This window comes from Anabrus simplex, chromosome 4 (genome assembly GCF_040414725.1).
Source record: "Anabrus simplex isolate iqAnaSimp1 chromosome 4, ASM4041472v1, whole genome shotgun sequence".
Taxonomy (NCBI): domain Eukaryota; kingdom Metazoa; phylum Arthropoda; class Insecta; order Orthoptera; family Tettigoniidae; genus Anabrus; species Anabrus simplex.
In genome coordinates, this window is record NC_090268.1 from 105,030,981 (window position 1) to 105,052,067 (window position 21,087).

A 21,087-nucleotide genomic window follows, 5' to 3' on the forward strand; every position below is an offset into this window, starting at 1 on the left:
TTAAACCTTTCATTGCTGGGAACCTATGTTATATGTTCATTTTTTAAACAGTCCTTCATTCCAAAATTTCAGTTCCCAGAAGGGAACCATAATTTAGTTTCACAGATTGCAAATATTATATTCAAGCACTTTAGGCCTTTTTGGTCATGAAATTATCAGTGTTCCACACCCCTGTACCAGTGGGCTCATGAGTTATTTATTTATTTATTTATTTATTTATTTATTTATTTATTTATTTATTTATTTATTTATTTATTTATTTATTTATTTATTTATTTATTTATTTATTTATTTATTTATTTATTTATTTATTTATTTATTTTGCCATGTATAAATATATTTGGATATAAGTTAGAATATAATATAGTTCAAAATTTTTATCATCAAATGATGTTCAGAATATTGCATTAAAATGTTTTGAATCTTTTTAATAATTGTTTTGCATAAATGTTTTGATTGGAACAGTATCCCATGTTGCATGCAGTATTTATACCAAAATATTTAGGCATTTTTTCATTATATTTCTATATGCTGTGCCTGCCCAAATCTGTCTCTGGTGAGATACAGTGTGCAGAATGTATTATCTGTCCTGGTATGGGCTAGATCAAGTTTGTTACTTTCATTGACCTGTTTCAGTCTCACCCTTTGCTTTGGCAATATAAAAGTGACTGCGGTATCAGCGATGCTAGTAATGTCATTCCTTATGCAGCCAGTTCCTGTGATGAATGGTGTGAAAATGTTGTTCATAGTATCAGTTGGTTATGTATTTCAGGGGCTTGGTAGACTAATATATAATAGCACCTTCTAACATGGTGGGGATATCAACAGGAATAACTTTCTAGATAGGGGCCACTATCTCACCATCAGGTAGTTCCTCAACTGGTCTTACATAGGCTGAGTAGACTTCGAACCATCCCTCAGATCCAGGTAATAGTTCCTGACCTGACCAGGAATTGAACCCAGATAAATGGTAGGTGTTACACCTTGATGGCAGGGCTGGCATGCTGCCACCAGTGTTTCAATATTTTCTGCCAACTTAATGTTGGTGACCATTTTTGTCTTTGAAGCACATGTATTGTCCAGTGTCTTGCATTGCCCAGGTCCAAGCTTTTGCCAGGCGATTCTTCAATATGCAAAAATGAATTTGGAAGAAATGTATAAACATTAGTGAGAGAGTACCTGACCTGCAGTAATCTTCATGTTATTTATTATTATTATATTAGGAGGCATGTACATCAAGGTTATCAGTCTCATATCTGTTGAAGGAAGGAGAATAATAGTTCAGCACATTGAAGAATGAAAGTACTCATTAAACATAGAAAGATGTAAAACTGTCATACTAACTGCACACACCTAATATCAAGCTAGCTCGCTAGCTTGCAGTTTGACATTACTCTTGATATCGTGATCATGGCCATGGGGCCTCAGGTTTTACATGGAATCCGAAGCACAAGGATGTAGGTAACTTTTCAGTTTAAAAATTCCTCATACGTTAGCCCATTTCAAACCACTGCTGCCTTGGTGAGAAATCCGTTATTATGCCTGTCGGCTGTCTTGCCCCAAATACCATTGAGGCAGGAAAAGAAGAGCTCACAAAGAGAGCTTAGGCAGAAAGATGAAAGACAGAAATAGAACACAAAACAAGTGGAAATAAAGCCATCCTGTACTGAGATGCTGTAATTTTTCTCAATTATCACTCAGTCTTTAAATCTCACAAGCTGTGAGTATTTCTAGCAGCAGAAGCTTTATGAAGAAAGGCAAGATTATTTATAATTTTCTTATTGTGTGAAATTCTTGGTAGTACCCGCTACATGTAAAACTCGCTGTCCGTTACACTGCTGTTTATTACATTGACGTATGGTTTGTTAGGGAACAGTAATTTATCTCAGCACAAGACTTGCATCCTGTTAACCCTAAAACGGTCGGGCTGGGTCTGTGGGACCCAGTAGTACGCATTTTCGTAATAGCTACAAGGTCGCAGCACCTACAGGTTTGGAGTGCCCTGTAGCTTCCTGAAACATTCTTCAGAATGCGCTGCAGCAGTAAACCGGAAGCTTCATCAACGAGTCTTTGTCTATAACCGTCACAAAGTAGTCATGGGTCTCTAAAACCCGGTCCGACCATTTATGTAACGTTTGTATTCTAACATACTAGTGAATTTTGCGTGTGGTATATTAGTTCCTTTTAGGTTTTGTGGAGTGTGCATTGTATAATTATTGAACAGATAATAGAAATCATTATACAGTAGAAACTTTAACAATGGCATCACGAGCAACTGTGTCTAGGCAGGAAATAGAAAGGATTTTATGTGACAAAGACTGTGAATTTGATGTTTCTGATGCTGACCCAGATTTTGTGATGAACAGTGAACATGATTCTAATAGTGAATTAAGTGACGGTATTGGGGAAGAAACAGATAATATCGACATTCCAAACATCCGCGAAGCCACTATTTCCAACAACAGTGCTTATAATGCTCCAGGCACAAGCTGCAGGTACGTTCCAGATGAGGGTAATCCCTGTCGTTATTTTGTTGGTAAAGACAATAAGACTAAATGGAAGAAAGACAAATTCCCACAAAATGTCCGCACACGAAGCCACGATTTAGTTTCTACTCATTTACCAGGACCTGTAAGGGATGCTATGAATGTGTACACTCCATTAGAATCGTGGTCATTATTTTTCAATGAACCTCTTATAGACTTGGTAGTTGGTGCAACTAATATTTTTATACGATCTGTTACATCTAACTACAAGAGTGACCCAACAATCTGCAGAGAAACTACAAACAAAGAGATCATGGATTATTTTGGTCTCTTATATCTTGCTGGCACATTACATGGAAGTAAAATGAATATTGAGGACTTTTGGGATACTGAGGGAACAGGAATTGAAATATTTAGAGCTGGTATGTCTCTGAAAAGGTTCAGGTTTCTTACACGTGTTATTCGCTTTGATGATATCCATTCACGGAATGAAAGGAAGTGTAAAGATAATTTAGCAGCACTTAGGGAGCTCTTGGACCTCTTTGTACTGAATTGTAAGAAGTATTACTCACTTTCAGAATTTGTTACTATCGATGAAATGCTAGTACCATTTTGAGGGAGGTGCCAATTTCGGATGTATATCCCCTCTAAGCCATCAAAATATGGTATAAAAGTCTTCTTGATGGCTTGTGCTAAGAGCTGTTACGTTAAAAACTTAGAAGTTTATGCTGGAACTCAACCAGAAGGCCCATTTCGTGTTAGTAATAAGCCCGACGACGTCTTACGACTAGTGGAACCAATAAAAGGCAGTGGTCGAAATGTAACAGTAGATAACTGGTTCACCTCTTACAGCCTTACGAAGAAACTTCTAACAGAAAACAAACTTACGTTTGTTGGTACTTTGAGGAAAAACAAGTGTGAAATACCAGGGGAATTCCTTGCAAAGAAATCAAAAGAACAATATTCAAGTATGTTTGGATTTCAGGAGGAGGTTACTATGGTGTCATATGTGCCAAAACGTAACAAATGTGTAATTCTACTTTCCTCTATGCATCACACGGCAGAAATTGATGAAGAAAGCGGTGTCAAAAGGAAGCCAAAAGTCATCACCTGCTACAATGACACCAAGGGTGGCGTTGATGTAGTGGATGCTATGAGTGCAGAATATACAGTTGCTAGAGGAACAAGGCACTGGCCATTATGTTTATTCTTTGCTGTACTGAATATTGCTGCCCTAAATGCATATGTTACGCTAAAATCCAACCTTGTGGTTATGAAAAGGCGTGTGTTCCTCAAGGAGCTTGCAAAATCACTTGAGCAACCATACATGGCAGAGCGAGCACTCCAAAGTTTTCTGCCTCGAGAAATTCAACTTCTGGCTGCGAGACTTTTGGGGGCAGCTATTGAAAATAGAGAATTGCCGGAGCCTGGGAAAAGAGGTAGATATCAAATGTGTAAGAACAAGAAGACAAAATACTTCTGCAAGATCTGCAAAGTTTGGGTTTGCCTGACACATGCGGAAATGCTGTGTGTAAACTGCGTTAACAATTGAGGAACTTCACCCGAGTGTAATTGGTTAAAATATTGAACCTGAGCCACTTTTTCTTAGGCATTTGGATAACAGATACGTTCATTTGCATAAAACAGTATTATCAAACTGACATATCAAGTAGACTTTATTTGTCACGATTTTTTTATAAACATTACTTTTTCCAGCTAAAATTTTAAGCTTATTTTCCTTTTAAGTTCTTTTTATCAATAAAACAATGCAGAAATATAAAATTGAGTTAAAGTTATTGAGAACATTCCATAATAATATTCAATGTATTATATTGTAAAAATAAATAATTTTAAAAAGTTTTATGGACGTTTAGGTTTTGGGTCTACCAGACCCAGCCCGACCTTTCTTGTTACATTTTCCACCCGACCGTTCTAGGGTTAAAACTTCAAACAATTACAGTATCCTCATAGTTATAACAGGTTGTAGACATACATAATGAGCTGATGTCAGTCTTGTCCCTTTCTTCTAAAATAATACTGCAGCAGACATGTTATCTACCAATAATGCTGAAGCAGAATTGTTAGTTCTGTAAAAAAATTTCAGGTGTGTCTATTTAAAATCATCCAAGAACAACTTAGCAATAGGTAATCAAAAAAAGTCTTATCATAGTAACTCATTTAACAAATATCTCCACCATTCAATTCATTCATTCATTCAGTTCATTCAATTCATTTCAATATTAAAAAATAATCGAATGGCCTCAGCTACTGTATGCAGGTATTTTGATTTGATGCCATCTAGGTTCCTTCCATAGCAATTTTGACATTGACAGATAGCAGAGAACCATATCTCCATTGTGCAGTCTATGGCTGGATTTTAATTTTGTCAGGTAAGCATGTAACATGTCACAAGAGATCTTTTACATGCCACAATCTTATGACATGGAGTGCTGATTGTACTTTTTTTTTTTTTTTACCACCTTTCAATAATACGACTAATTCTGCAGGGTTTTTACACGCGATATTGAGATCTGGAGGCCGACACCCTACCACAGATCCACAGAGAGAGCTTGTTGGAAAATGAAAGTTTTTAACTTGAATGAAATGTTGCGTTAATAAGTCTTAGAGCAAATGCTGTGCTTTTAAATAATCTATTTACATTGCCAAATATCGTAAACTAAGGGACAATACAATGAACATCACCTTGAAGTCATTGAGGATGTAGGTGTTGGGAAAGAAAGTCAAAATATATGCATCAGAGACAGTCTATCAGTTCTTCTAAATGCTTTAACTTAACTTAAAAAATTGAGAATCTCAGCTTACAGAAAATTGAATGTAAAAACTGCCCATTCATAAGGTATTCTGGAAGAATTATGTATGTATGTATGTATGTATGTATGTATGTATGTATGTATGTATGTATGTATGTATGTATGTATGTCTAACCCCTAGGCCAATTTCATGATAATGGTTCTGAGAAGAGGTGAGATGTTATTATATGGCATGGTTTTACAGCCAGATGACCTTCCTATTGTCAGCCTCAGTTAGGAGGTATGCAGATGATGAATGAAATTGGATAAGTACGAGGAAGGCATCGCCTGTAACTTACAAATGCGAACTTTGCCATTTGCTTGGAAGTGAAAATAGGAAACGACAGAAAACCATTCTCAGGACTGCTAATGGTGGGGTTCGAATCCAAAGACTACCTTGTTGCAATCACTTTCGAAAGTTCTCAAGAATCAACAAACCACACCTGCAAGGCATATGACAAGCCAGTATGAAATGTGGAAGCGAAGTACTTTTCATCATTAGCAGATCCATTCTGAATACTTCTGTAAGAGCACAAAACAATAATTAAAGATTTATAATGAGAGGTGTGAAACACTCACCAGCATTTTTTACTCCAGCTGTATGTAGGCTATTTACCAGTCACCTGTGAAGTTAAGCAACCAGGTACTGCATCTTTAAAGAAAATTTAAAGCTGTTCTGAAGGTGTCTTCAAATATTTCACACCTTGTTGTCCAAAGGGAAGAAACCTGATGTTCCATCACTACTACTAGCCCTCAATGAAAGATATACTCCAGAGGATTAACACCAATGGATAGCAATCTGATGCCAATAAAAAGGTAGAAGCAGGCGTCCACTCTGAACTAATCTCCCACCACAGTTCATTTAGAGACAATTAAACTGGTTTTGATGGATACAGTAGCCTCAGGGAACAAGTGAGAGTTGCCATTTCTTAAATGGACTTTGAATCCGATATAGAGTCACACCTTGCAGATACCTCCTACAGATTAAATAGCTAAGGAATAGGCCTTACCTTCCTTCATCTTTATCTTTTCTTAAATCTTAGAAATTGAAGCTGTACATCACAGGTTTGTATTCCTTCCAGTCCACAACAGTGTGTAAACAGTGTGTGACTGAAAGTGTTCTATATTGCGAATCAGCAGTAACTAAGAGTGACAGCACTTCACAAGGTGATATTAAGATCCAGGTGACTGGGTAAAGATGTCTGTCCACAATATCCAAGATAAGTTTTTCCTCACTCGCATCTCATTGTTCAGATTGCTGTGTCTTAGCATCTGCGATAGGGATAGGAATTCTTCTCGCTTGATAGTTTCGAGGCCATTTTCACCCTATCATAATTACTGTTTTTTTAAACTCCCACATATCTCTCCTATCAACCAGACGATACTGCTTAATAGTTCTACTTTTACAACCTTCCCTTCTGTCACATTTATTTTTAACTACGACTGAAACAGCTTCTTGATCACTTATATCATCTGTCGCTTCAGTTTCTTTATAGAACTCATCTGGTTTTATTAGCACCAAATCTAGAATATTCTTCCCTCTATTTGATTCCATCACTTTCTGATTAACTTATTTACCATTTGTTGGTCATGCCTTCCATCATTCACATTATTTTTCCAGTTAACATTTGATAAATTGAGATCATCCACTGCAATCACGTTCCTTTCTATGTCATTCCCCGCAAATAATTCCGCATCAACGTCGCCACTTCCAGATCTGTATGCCCCATTTACTTCATTTGTCGCATTTCTTCTGCCCTTCACATACATACAAAATATGCAATCTTAGAGATGCAGATATATCAACTGTAATGGAAAGTCAGAAGATTAGTGGAATAAAACCAAACATCTACCATTACAGCAATGATGACAGCAACAATATTGTGCTTTGTATGTCATACAGCTTCCCTCAAAGTTGTTTTTATTGTCTGCTTTCAGTTCATTGATACTTGCAAGCTTATTCGTTTGTTCATTTATATATTGTGTTTATTTATTGATTGATTTTATTAAATAAGGCTGTCAAATCAACTATTAATTTGGTATCTGATGAATGTTTACTGGTGGCGCGAGCAGAACTATTTGCCGTAAATGGAGTGATGCAGTTTGTTATATCTGTAAGAGGAGTGTAGTCACGATTTTTTTTTTTTTTTCTTTTATAACGGAGAGTTCACTTCTCCTTCGGCAGGTTAGCAATCGCTATTTGCTAACACAGCGGGACTGAGCAGTTCGTCTTGGAAGGGCATACCTAAGGTTGCCACTTGTCCAGTTTTTGCCAGGATTGTCCCTGAATTTAACACATTGTCCAGTCTAAGAGTGCTGGGACACACTTTTGTCCTATCTTACATTGACTTTGAACTTTAAATGCACTGCAGCCTTAGACACTATACACAGCCACTGACTGAATTCATAGTTGGCCGAGAATAGGACGAAAGAATGCTATGCGTGCATTCCCCGTCAATTTCCACTGGTGAACTGAATGACCAGCCACCAGCACGCGGCAGTTCTGCTTCGTTGTGGATCGAGCGGGTAGCTAGTTCTCGGTAAGAGTGATAAATTTAAACAATTTTCAAATATTTCAAGTCATTAGTTCTTCGTTATGCAGTGCGTCGTATATTATTAGACACAATGTTTCGTTGTTCTCTGATGACATGGAAGAGTGGTTGATCTAGGTAAACCTTCAGGTTCTGCTATGTCGTCATAGCCACTGGCCACTGAAAAAATACAAAGTTAAATGGCACATGTTTTTCAACAAAGACTGGTCGGAAGACATGGCCTTTGCCAAATGGCGTGTGAAGGAAAACAGAAGTGAATTATGGCAAGAACAATTACATTTTGCTGTTACAAAAAAAGGAAAGTCAGTCCATGCTGAAAGCAAACTGCAACTGCCATGTTATAAACAATGCCATCAAATATGGGCTTCAAACTTTTCCCTTATGACATTGAAGCTTTCATCTTCAACATCTACAATTAGTTTAGTTCTTCAGTGTCAAATGTTGCATCATTGAAAAAATTTGCTGTGTTTGTTGATATGCAGCTCAAAGAAATCCTGTGATATGTTTGCACAGGGTGGTTATATCTCAGAGAATTAAGAAAATTGTACACTGCTAACCTGCCATCAAGTCACTTTTAGTCAAAGCATGAAGGAAACTGTTCAGAATTAATCTGGCAGTCTGTAGCCCCGAATGTAGAGGATAGTGCTGAAACTGACTCCAAACATAAAATGTGCACCTAGGTACAGGGTTACCTGGTTAAACTTGGCTAAGTTCTTGTGGTCGCCAACCCTCGCTCCCAAGTTACGAGCCCCTGAGGCCCCTTTTAGTTGCATCTTACGACAGGCACGGGATACCATAGGTCTTATTCTACTGCTCCCACCCACAGGGGGTGTGTTTTTTGTTCTTTTCTTAATTTGCAATTAGTCATAGAGGGTGTTATGGCTCCTATGTTTTCAATGGCAATGCGTGTCTTTATGTATGATTTATGTATATTTACTCAGTCAGCTCATGAAGTTCAAAGGCAGTTTCAAGAAAGATTCCTAAGTGTAGAGGTCCCAAGTTTAAAAGAGTCCATAATCTTTATTATAAATTTTAGAAAACTGGAAGTGTCCATCCTAAGAAACCAAAGAAGCAGCATAGGTTTCTCATCGTTGAAAAATTAAATCAGTCATTGGTCACCATTTCGAAAATTCTTCTAAAAGATCACTTTGTCATCTTGCATGCGACTTTGCATGCATGTGGGTGTGTGCAAAAGGCTACTTAATTATTACTCTTAAAGTCCTTTAAAATAACTGTGGCACATGCTCTTCAACCAGATAACCCTGTATCTGGGCGCACATTTTATGCTTGGAGTTAGGAAAATGTAAATGGACAAGTAGATCCACATTAAATATTCTTCTTGGGTGAGGCCTGGTTCCATCTCCATGGTTATGTTTGTACACAAAACTATCTTTACTGGAGTACTGTTTAACCTGACTTCATACATGTAATGCCCCTCCATGATGCAGAATCATAGAACCAATTTTTTTTCTTTGAGAATACGGCTGCTTCTGTTACTTTCGTGAATATCATACTAACCCCCTTTATCAGAGAATTAACTGACACAGGGAGTGTTTTTTTTTTTTTTTTTTTTTTTTTCAATAGGACTCTGCCACTACTTACACTGTGAATAATTCCATGAGAGAAATTTACTGCGTGTCTCCACAGAACAAACTAGTGATAATGATGATGATAATAATATGGCATCAGCTACTATATGCAAGCATTTTAATTTGACGCCACCTGGCTGTTTGCTCGTAAATTTTGATGTTCCGTTTTACTCTAGGCGTACTAGATGGCAGAGTAAACCGAAGCTCTCTTGGGCTTCTATGGCTGAGTTTTAATTTTGTCAGGTAAACACCAAATGTGCTACCCAATATCTTTTACATACCAACATTATATGACAGGGAATGTCGAATGGACTTTTTTCTGCCCTTCAAAAATCACACTGTCTCAGCCAGATTTGAATCTGCTATCTTGGGATCCGGAGGCCGACACACTACCACTGATCCACAGGAGGAGTTACGGAACAGATTTATTAGTAGTGATTTGTGATCCCCTCGATCCCCCCGATTTAGCTGCCTGTGACTATTATTGCTGGGTTAAATGAAAGAATGATATGTATAAGACAAGCCTGCACACCATACAAGAACTGAAACATAGTATTTGTCAGGAAATAGACTGGAATCCTCAATGTGAACTACAGTGAGTGAAAAATAATTTCCTAACAAGGTACCAAAAATGTGTGGAAAATGAGGGCAGGCAGTATCAACACCACCTTTCATAATTCAGTAAGTAATGAACTTCTTAAAATGATTTGTGTGCCAGGCTGAGTGGCTCAGATGGTTGAGGCGCTAGCCTTTTGACCCCAACTTGGCAGGTTCGATCCTGGCTCAGTCCAGTGGTTTTTAAAGGTGCTCAGATACGTCGGCCTTGTGTCGGTAGATTTACTGGCATGTGAAAGAACTCCTGCAGGACTAAATTCTGGCACCTCACCTCACTACATTGCCAGACCTGTAGCTTAGTTCCTTTCCAACAGAACAAAGATGACCTATGGCGCCACAGTTCAATTGGTAGAGCAATCGATGGGAAATCGGGAGGTTGTGAGTTCGGATCCCACTGGTGTCCGGTTGGCCATTTTTGTTCTGTACTTAACATCTATTCAACACGTACTAAATGTACGTAACACGATCTAATAGGTTGAAAGTCGGTTTCGACTATGCGGTCGTGAAAATTCAGTATTCATTAACATTATTATTATTAAAATTATTTGTGATGCTGTTATATGGTTTACCCTCTCTCAATCTCTCAATAGATGTCGACTTGCACGGGCAAACGAGCGCTAACTCGCCTGTGGCGAAAACACTACACTACTAGCGGTAATGACAAGTGGTGGTGGTCTTTATTGTTTTAAGAGGAAGTATAAAGAGGAGGGTTGCCTAGTTATAAGACTAATCAGAGAGAAAAAATGGAAGGGATCCGATGCTTTGAAAAATGAAGGTATCAGCCAAAGAAAAACAAGGGCCACAAACGGTGTAAAAATGAAAGACTCCCTAGGCCTGCAATGCTGTAATACTGTTGGGGTTGGAAAAGAACAAGAGTCGACCAAGGGAGGTCGGATAGGGTAGTGATCATTGTTTTAAGGGGAAGTACAACTAGGCAACCATCCTCTATTAACACTAATCAGAGAGAAAAAATGGAAGGAATCCAACACTTCAAAAGTGAAGATATCGGCCAAAGACAAGGGCCACGAAGAGCATGAAAATGAAAAGACTCCCCAGATCTTAAATGCTGTAATACCGCTGTGGTCAGAAAGGAATAAGAATTGACCCAGGGAGGTTGGATAGGATTGATGAAAGTGAGGAAACCTGGCACAAGTAAGTGGAAGCAATGCCAGGACGGGGCTAAAGGCCCCATGGTCGCCAACTCACGGTACCCGGGAGGGGTAATGACAGATCAGACAAGTAATACCCCTAATCCAACACTCATTCAGTGGCTCTTTAAGGGAGTGTGTAGAGAGACCATTTTCTCCCATGGACAGCTACTAGATTTTGGGAGGAGGAGGTGGTGATTATTGTCATCATTATCTCATGTTAGGATTTAGGGCATCTGGATCATCAGTCCTGGGTACTTAGGTTATAAGACAAGATAAGCCTCGCACTTTTTTTCAATTATATACTAGTACATGCTATAAGATACCATACTGAATCACTGACTGGGGCTAGAATTAGGAAGGAAGCAGCGATGTGTAATTTTTTTTTTGCTAGTGGCTTTACATTGCACCGACACAGATAGGTCTTACGGCGACGATGGGATAGGAAAGGCCTAGGAGTGGAAAGGAAGCGACCGTGGCCTTAATTAAGGTACAGACCCAGCATTTGCCTGGTGTGAAAATAGGGAAACCATGGAAAACCATCTTCAGGGCCTACGACAGTGGGATTCGAACTATCTCCCGGATGCAAGCTCACAGCTGCGTGCCCCTAACCGCATGGCCAACTCGCTCGGTATGTGTAATATTAAGCACCACTGAAAAATTTCCTACACTTACAGTAAGGAAACCCTGGAAACCACTTCTGCGATACCTGAGAGTGGGATTTTATCCCACTTCTTAACTCACTTCTGTTACTTGTGGTCGATACTCTTAAATTCATAGCAGATGTGGGCATGGAACCCCAACTAGCCAGACAAGTAACTATTCCATGCTGCATTTATTGGTATGCCAATATACAATTTCCTACCTCAATTCAAAAACAGTCCTGGCTTATATATATAAATTCATATTTTTAGAGTATGCCTTACATAAAACTATCCAGGCCTACTAAATCCTCCAGCACCTGTTAAATAGGAAAGCCTGCTCAACACCATGAATAGTTGGAAAGCTTCAGCCCATGTCCATTTGTTGATGGATATCATGGCACTCACAATATTGATGAATGCAGGATAACAAAATTTTGGGTGTATTTTTCATGCCATGTCTAACGTGTGGCCATTTAATATAAGTCTGGGGAACCAAAACTTCTTGTTCATCGTTAGGAACAAATTTTATGTAGTCCATTGATCTTCATTGTTCGAAGGATTGAAGCATATTGAGCTGGGTGATCTTCTGGGCCAGTGTGTGTAACAGGAATGCAGCATATCTGGAGGTAACCTAAATGATCAGCCATTGTTTTAAGGGGAAAAGCAAAAAAATTAGTGACTTAGAATACTGTTGTAGAACTAGCAGCCTCAAGGTCAAGCCCAAAGTACAATTCGATGAGCTGCGAGTCAGAAATGGATGGCAATGGATGACTCCACATTTGTTCTTCAGAATTATGGCAACTGTTACCTTTCATTATATGAGCTACATAGTCAAGGCAGCAAAGGCATATTCTTCTCAGCCAGAAGGATGTACCCTCAGTTCTCAGTCAGGAAGCCAAAGAATGTAAAGCTAACCACTGTCTCCCACAAGTCGGCCAGAGATACAGCTAACCACTGTCTCCCACTTTGCGCTGAAGTTACAGAAAGTGGAAACCTCAGATCTGTCAGCTCCTATTAGAAATCTGCCAGGTGTCTTCCGTGATCACAAGGGAGGCTTTCTTTTAGTTCCATCCACTTTAAGATAAGTTCTTTCCTTCCACATTTTGATTGTGACACTATCTGCTTTCCCTTCAAGATTGTCAGTTGTTCAAAGGAAGCTTTTCCTGTATTTAAACCTCAATAAGGCAGGGAGGTAGTCAAATAGTGAAAGTGCTTCTGATGTAGATGCCGTAAATCTTATGCTGTTTGCCACTATCTCTCTTTGAATCTCGCCAGGAGTAATGCCTCTAATATTAGATTTTCTCAATGGGAATAAGTTTCGAGCAGCCATTAAAGATACTGCAGCTTTGGTTAACAGCTATGTCAACCTGATTTGTATGGGCTGATTTACACCAGACAGGACTAGCATATTAGTCCACAGAGCAGCATAGGGCCAAAGTTGAGTGTTAGTGGTTGCATTCCCCAACTGGTTCCTAACAGCTTATGGAGAATATAGTTTCTTGCAGATAATTTTTGTTTTTTGTAACTTTACGTGAAACTTTACCATTGTTTGTTGTATCTTGTCCAATCCTTGTCCTGTTTCTCTACGGGGTTGGGTATGAGATGAGATGAATCTGTCGTGGCAGGTTTTTATGACCGGATGCCCTTCCTGACGTCAACTTCATCAGAGGAGTTAATGAGATGAAATGAATGACGTTATATATGATAGTAGGGAGAGGGTGAAACCCAGTTCCGGCACATAGCCTACTCCTGTCGAATAACAGCAAGGGGTCTGCTCAAGGCTGAACAGCCCCATCCGACAGACGAATCATCATCAACAGTGTCATATGCCCTCACTCCATATGAGCACTGCGGAGAGGTTTGGAATTTAATCCAGGCTTTTGGCATGCCATCTAGTGATTAGAAATTGTATACCACCACCTCCCCTACCCTGCCAGCCAACATTCTGATGGTGAAAATATTTTCGACCAATGGGACTCGAACTGGCTAACCACAGTGTCAGACCGTTTAGACTTCAGCGACTTAACAATAATGATCACAGGCGGGGCTGAAACTTTACCATTGCTTGGTGCTAATACTGTTACACGTTTTGATGTGTAGGCAACATTTGTTGCACTATAGGTACGCAATGGAGTAAAATCGTACTTTCAGAATCAGCAATGCTTAGAGACTAGAAATTAAACCATACTTATTTATGGTTATCAGATGAAAGATATCAGAGTTTACACATTTGCAAACTGAACAAAATAACTGCAATGCAGATAAGGGTACGATCTAAAGCTCAACTGAAACTGACTTACATACTCCTTGATACTACAGCCTATGCTGAGCCTTCGCCTCCCAAACAATTCCAACTTTGCCTATTACTCTTCTCTGCAAGTCCTGCTCAACTTCATCCTGCCACCTTATTCTCAGTCCTCCCTTCAAACAGTATCCTTCTGGTTTTCTACTGAAGTCATCATTGAAAGAATGAAAAAACAAGAAAAGAAAAATCTTTACTTTCAATTCAGTATTCTCAGCAAACTTTGTAAATTATTCTCATATGAACTAAGACTAAACGCACAGTGTTTGTATTCTGTGCTATGGCAGCTGCCTCAGCCGATGCATGCAGCCGCCCTGCTTTAAGTGTGTATACGATCTTATGAAGTCTTATTATATAAAAAATGCTGAAGTGTCGTCCTTCCTGGGTTATACAGGCATTGTATCTGGTAAGCTCATTCTGGCTGATATAAGTGAGTTCTACCATTGTAATATTTCTGATTTCATTTGTAATGTTTTCTTTCAGTTCCTCCAATGCGTGAGGATTTGTTCAATATACTTCATCATTAAGGCCCGGATTTTTATGCAGTAGCAGGTTAGATTGCAAACTAATTTGGTTAGAAGGAAGTGTCAGCCACCCGCTCCTCCGTAATGTAGCAAGAGTAACATAAATTATAAGGGTTCTGATGGGCTGTATCTCTCATGTATATGCAAACCCCGCAGCGTAGTCATTGTGAAGGTAGACTATACTCGTTACTCGCTTCAGGAAGTTTGCATTCTAACCTATTAATGCATAAAAATCCAGGCTGTCTTTATCATTCATTATACCCCACAAGTAAAAAGCAGTCACTGTTAGATCTGGAGAACAAGGGGGAAATAGACCAGCACTCATCACTCTGTCTGCAAACACTTCTGAGATTGTAAGAAGGGAATCTTCTGCTGTATGAGCAGGGGCTGAATCTTGTTGAAACCATCCATGCGATTTTTCTTCTTCTGTTAGATGATGGAAGAGTGGTGTCAAAATATCTTTTTGGCACTTCTCTGCATTTACTATCGCCTCAAAAAAAATAGGCCCAACTATTCGTCTTGCACTAATAGCACACCAAACACCACTCTTCCTATCATAATGAGGGACTTCATAAACACCATTCGGGTTTTCTGCACACCAATAGCGAGAGTTATGACTGCTCACACGAACATTAAGATAAAACCAGAACTTTTACGTATGAAAATATGGTGTTGCAATGATAACTGTCTTGCCCTGTTAACAGCTGGGATTTAGACTGGCAAGTGATGCTTGCCAGGTCGAACATGTGCAGGCTGCTTGCATGTTCAAGAACTATGCGCGCGCCTCCCATACTGCAGCTTATGGATCGGAGAATGAAAACGCTGCTTCGATGGTCTTAGTTTATATGAGAGACCCTGTCAATCATAATGCTTCTGTCGATGATAAAAACTACCCAACTTTGCATTTCACTGTCCTATATAATGATTATTAAATGATGTTATGACTAAAAGAGAACCCCAAGACCAGGAATTGAGATGTTCATGTACTACTGTCATCTAATAGCTTTGAGTGTGTTGTGGACTATGTGGATGCTGTTGAAGATTGCAGTACATCTAAAGCATAGCAAGAGAAAATGGAAGAAATGTATACTGAGAGAGTTACAGAGGGAAATTATAGATTAAAGTCATATGAGTAGGACAACAACTGAGATAGATATGGAAACATGTGGATTATGCAGAAAAACATGAAGATTTCTTGACTTATTTAGCAAATAATATGACAATGTACACAAAAAACAACAGTGTGGAGGCTGTCTACTTTGACCTGTATCAGGTGGTGATGTATCCTATAGAGGCAGCTATGATCCATAATTTTGCAGTTATATATTTGAGAATTTGGTAAAAGTGTAATCTTTACATATCCATCAACTAAAACAGAAAGATTAATTGATCGCGTTCTTTGTGTAGATATTTAAGACTATCATCATTAAGTATGATAAGCCATTTTCAACCGGGTGAGTTGGTTGCAGCTATGAGCTTGCATCCGAGAGATAGTGAGTTTGAACCCTACTGTCGGCAGCTCTGAAGATGGTTTTCGATGGTTTCCCATTTTCACGCTAAGCAAATGCTGGGGCTGTACCTTAATTAAGGTCATGGCCACTTCCTTCCCACTCCTAGGCCTTTCTTATCCCATCATCACCGTAAGACCTATCTGTGTCGGTGGGACATAAAGCAATTTGTAGGAAAAAAGCCAGTTTGGTTCTTTGATGTTTGCACAGATTAGAACCAAAATATTATCATGATCTTCACACAAGTATATGTACTCAGAATTTTGAAGAAAATGTTCCCAGTCAGGGGGCATTTCATTTCTTTGTAACCAACACATCTCTGTGATTGAAAAGATATAATAATATTTCGTGTGGCTATTCCTAGCCGAGTGCAGCCCTTGTAAGGCAGACCCTCCGATGAGGGTGGGCGGCATCTGCCATGTGTAGGCAACTGCGTGTTATTGTGGTGGAGGATAGTGTTATGTGTGGTGTGTGAGTTGCAGGGATTTTGGATACAGCACAAACACCCAGCCCCAGGACCATTGAAATTAACCAATGAAAGTTAAAATCCCCGACCCGGCCGGGAATCAAACCCAGGACCCTCTGAACCGAAGGCCAGTACACTGACCATTCAGCCAACGAGTCAGGCGAAAAGCTGGATGAGATGAGTAGAGGCAGTGGAGGTATATAAAAGAAAGAGGAAAAAAAATAACATTTTAACAATTACATTGCTTGGAAGAGAAGGGAGATAACTGATTTCCAAGCATATTTTAAGAAGTACAGCAAACTCTTGATTATCTGGGCTAATCACCGGACATATTCGCACAGATAACTGAAAAAACTGATATGATTTTATGCATTTTTATGCACAACAAACTTCTAATAATACAGAACATACAGTACTGTCTGAAAATACAATAATGTCAGACAATTAACACATTATATAACCACTTTTTTCAATAAAGTAGGCCAATATGGTATAAAAATTACTTATAATTATTGGTAAAACACTTGAGTTACAAAAGGTATACAAAACTTCAGTTTTTATCATTTAGCATTAAAAAATCAGTATTTCTTTTGCTTTCGAGACTCATTTTAGTTTTTTCGTATAAGAGTACGAAGGTTCTGAAGTGCAGCAACATCACTATAATCAAAATCTCCCTGTTCAGCGTAAGTGTTAAAGTTAAGAGCACTTTCTTTCGCTCCGTAGCCATGACTGTTATCACAGAACACCAACCAAGAACTACTATAAAGTACATTGCTTCGTATTTAGTTCTCGGCAAGGCATGTTGCCAGCACACTTGCAGTCAATCGATCGATCAATGATCTGCATTTAGGGCTATCACCGAGATGGCAGATTCCCTTTCCATTGTTTACCTAGCTGCTTCTTCCTGAAGTTGAGAGCGTACTTGAATTTCAAGCGCGCAGTTTACGTGTATTCAAAATGCTGCTACAGAAAAAGGAAATAAATTAAAAATAATAATACAATAAACCTCGGAAGTGTACGGATAACCCACAGACTGGATAATCGGGAGTTTGCTGTACTTTAATTCCGTTTTAACGAAAGGATCAAGAGATAATTGAGGTTACAAAGCATATGCAGGTTGGTGCACAAATAGCTAGCCCCAGTCAGTATAATGTAAATGCCAGATAATAATGCTGAAATGACTCGCCATTTATAGAGGATTTTGAATGTGGTTCCCTGCAGCATCAGTACACATCTATGAACATCCGATCATATTTAGGTACATGTGATGTACAGTATTGATATTGGTAGCAGTTATTTCATAGCTGATGTTGCTTTCAGTTCCTGTATTGTGTGTGAATTTTTGTACACTTTGTACATCAAGTGTCATCACAGGTCGAAAGAACTGGAGAACATGGCAGCCACAAATTTTAACCTTTTGTTCTTTGGAAGATATATCATAGACTTGCTGCTGGGCTTTGTTAAGACGTGTGGCATGTCGCCCTGTAATGTTGGAAGAAGCAGCTCTATCTTTTCACTTGAGTGAGTTGAGCTGAAAATTTGTCTAAAATATTCATATGAATTTCTGTATCAACAGCACTGTCAAAAATAATAATCCAGTGATGTACATTCTTCACAATGAACAATTATTTTTATTTCATCATGTAATGTCTGCTGATACACGATGTTAGGGTTCTCCATTGCCCAGTACTGCATGGTTGGAGAGACGAAACTACACCTCACGACTCGTAAAGTATCGGAAAGGATCTAACAGACCCACACTGATGCTATTCAGGAGCCAGTTGTAGTAATATACGTGTTTGCAATTTTTGGCCTACTGAAATAGTTGCACAGCCACCACATGATGTGGTTTAAAATCTAGGCTCTTTAATATATGTTGGCAAGTCCTGCAGCTTGCATGTGCCTACTGTGCCAATACAATTGTCGACTTCTTCACTCTGAATAATCCTTTGGCAAATGTCATCGGTAACTTCTGGTATGCAAATTAAAAAGGCTCTTTGTTTTCTGATATTATGCGCAAATCCTGTAGCTCACCAACTTTTATCCAAAACGTGTATAGCTCTCTTTACCAGTTGGCCTCTACTCGGAAACATGCTCCTGAAAATTTAGCAGGTTTCCTGAAACGAATATGTTCTTGCATATGCTTCCACAGGTTGCACTGTCTTTTCTACGTCAAGTAAGGGGGACCCTCTGAACTGTTACAGAGTGATAAATAATACTAGCTTGTTGGAGTATCTTTACTAATATTTAGATATTTGTCTCCCTTGAAAAGATTGGGCGGTGGGGGGAGAGAAGTGTTGGATGAGTTCTGATCTCTTCCATTTCATTTCTATTTAACCTAAGTTTCTCCTCGCCCATTTCTAGATTTGACTTCTGTTAACCTACTAACAAATCATTGATTTGTGATTCCGTTCTTCATCAGTAGTGTTTAAATCAATCCTTCAATAATAATAACAATAATAAATGATTGGGAGTATAAAACCTACTGTGAATGAACAATCAACATTGTAGTCACTAACAGATAGATAAATAAATAAAATCTTCAGCTCAGTTTTTTAAATTTATTTTTATTTTCAGTACTTCTTCCCAGTTTTCCTGTTGTAGTCTTTAACAACATGTAATGATGTAATTTGATGGAATTTCTAAAATTCATATTGAATGTTACATCAGATTCTGCACCAGCTAGTTATACTATCTAAATCTCATAATATCTAGACTGCAAAATTAAACTAATTAAACTTGAATGCTTCAACAGTACTCCATTTCAGGTGAAGTTACAGTATTCTTTGAACAGATTGTGTTAAATCAGCTCACTGTTTGCTCTCTCTATATTCTATTAACACTTATTTGTTGCTTAAACTGTTTGTCATTCATTGATATTTTCTGATCACTGTACAGTAGTTTTATGTAAACAATTTTCCCCTGCATTCATTCAAATAAACCTGCCCTTAAAATTAATTCCTAGAAATTTATATCTCCAAATGATTCTTTTTTTTTTTTTTTAAAGTTAATTTCTAAATACTATTGATCTCAGTTCATTTATTTTTATGTTCAAATAGTATGTTCAAAAAAACTTACGTCATCAGTTGGAACTTGATAAACAGTTTTTTTAAAGTAAAATATTTTTGTCTTGCAAACCATAAGTTTATCTTCAGATGAAAACATGATGTGTTACTTGAATCCTATTTCTAAGGAATATTGCACAATTTGGTGAGCATCATGCATTAATTATGTATATAAAGGTAGAAACACAAATTGTAAGTCTATTAAAAACATCTGTTTGACTTTATTACCATAACTTCACATCTTAAACCAGAAAATAGAAATATCTCTTCAAGGGACTGTTGTCTTTTGAAATAGCAAATGAAAGTGGTGCATTTTGTCTCATATCTGTACTTGAAGACCAATGTAATTTTGTGAAGTTTATGAGTACTATTTGATTCTTACAAAATGATCATTTCTCAGTATAGAAAATTTTACCTGTGGTTCTCTTGCATGGTGTCTTTCTTAACTTAAAAATGGTTAAACTCTTGCAATGCAACCTTGTCTTCAGTCCAATTTCTTGAAATCAGCATGTGACAATTATGATGGCTTTTTTAAACATATTTTTTTTTCTTAATCTGGCACCTCCAGAAAGACTAAATGGACAGAGTGCTACTAGCTAGCTGGTCAGTATTTTCATGACAGAAGTCAAAATTAAAGATCCCTTTATCTGATATAGATGTTGATTATAATAGGGAACCCGAAATATTTGTCCCGAATGAGTAAATTTATAATGCCAATATAAATGGTCCCTGTTATTGGACATTATAAATTTTGCAGCAAATTCATTCCTAGTTGCCAGGATTTCGCCCCAGTGTGCTAAGTTGGGCTCCTCAGTTGGTAAATAGCACACCCACCAAGACGTATGGCTAGTGCATACCACAGAGGCCACTGAATGAGTTAGCTGGAAAATTTATAATGTTCAGTAACGGACCATTTATATTGGTATTATCCCTTTACCTATCGAATATTACAGGTACTTATTTCTGATATGTTATTTCAAAAGAAATTTACATATTGAACAGTAATTTTTCAGAAGTGAATCAAGAAGCTAAAAACCAAACTCCATGGCGCAACAGCCTCGAAGAGCCATAGCCTACCAAGTGACTGCTGCTCAGCCCGAAGGCCTGCAGTTTATAATGCAATATAAATGGTCCGTTATTGGACATTATAAATTTTCCAGCTAACTCATTCCTGGTTGCCAGCGTTTCGCCCTCGTGTGCTAGGCTGGGCTCATCAGTTGGTACCTAGCACACCTACCAAGACGCTGGCCAGTGCATACCGTGGAGGCCACTGCGTAGGCTAATTGTAGCCACCGGCAGTGCCAATGCACTATGAGACACTTTGTTTACCGAGATGTCATGTGGTCAGCACGACAGATCCTCTCGGCCGTTATTCTTT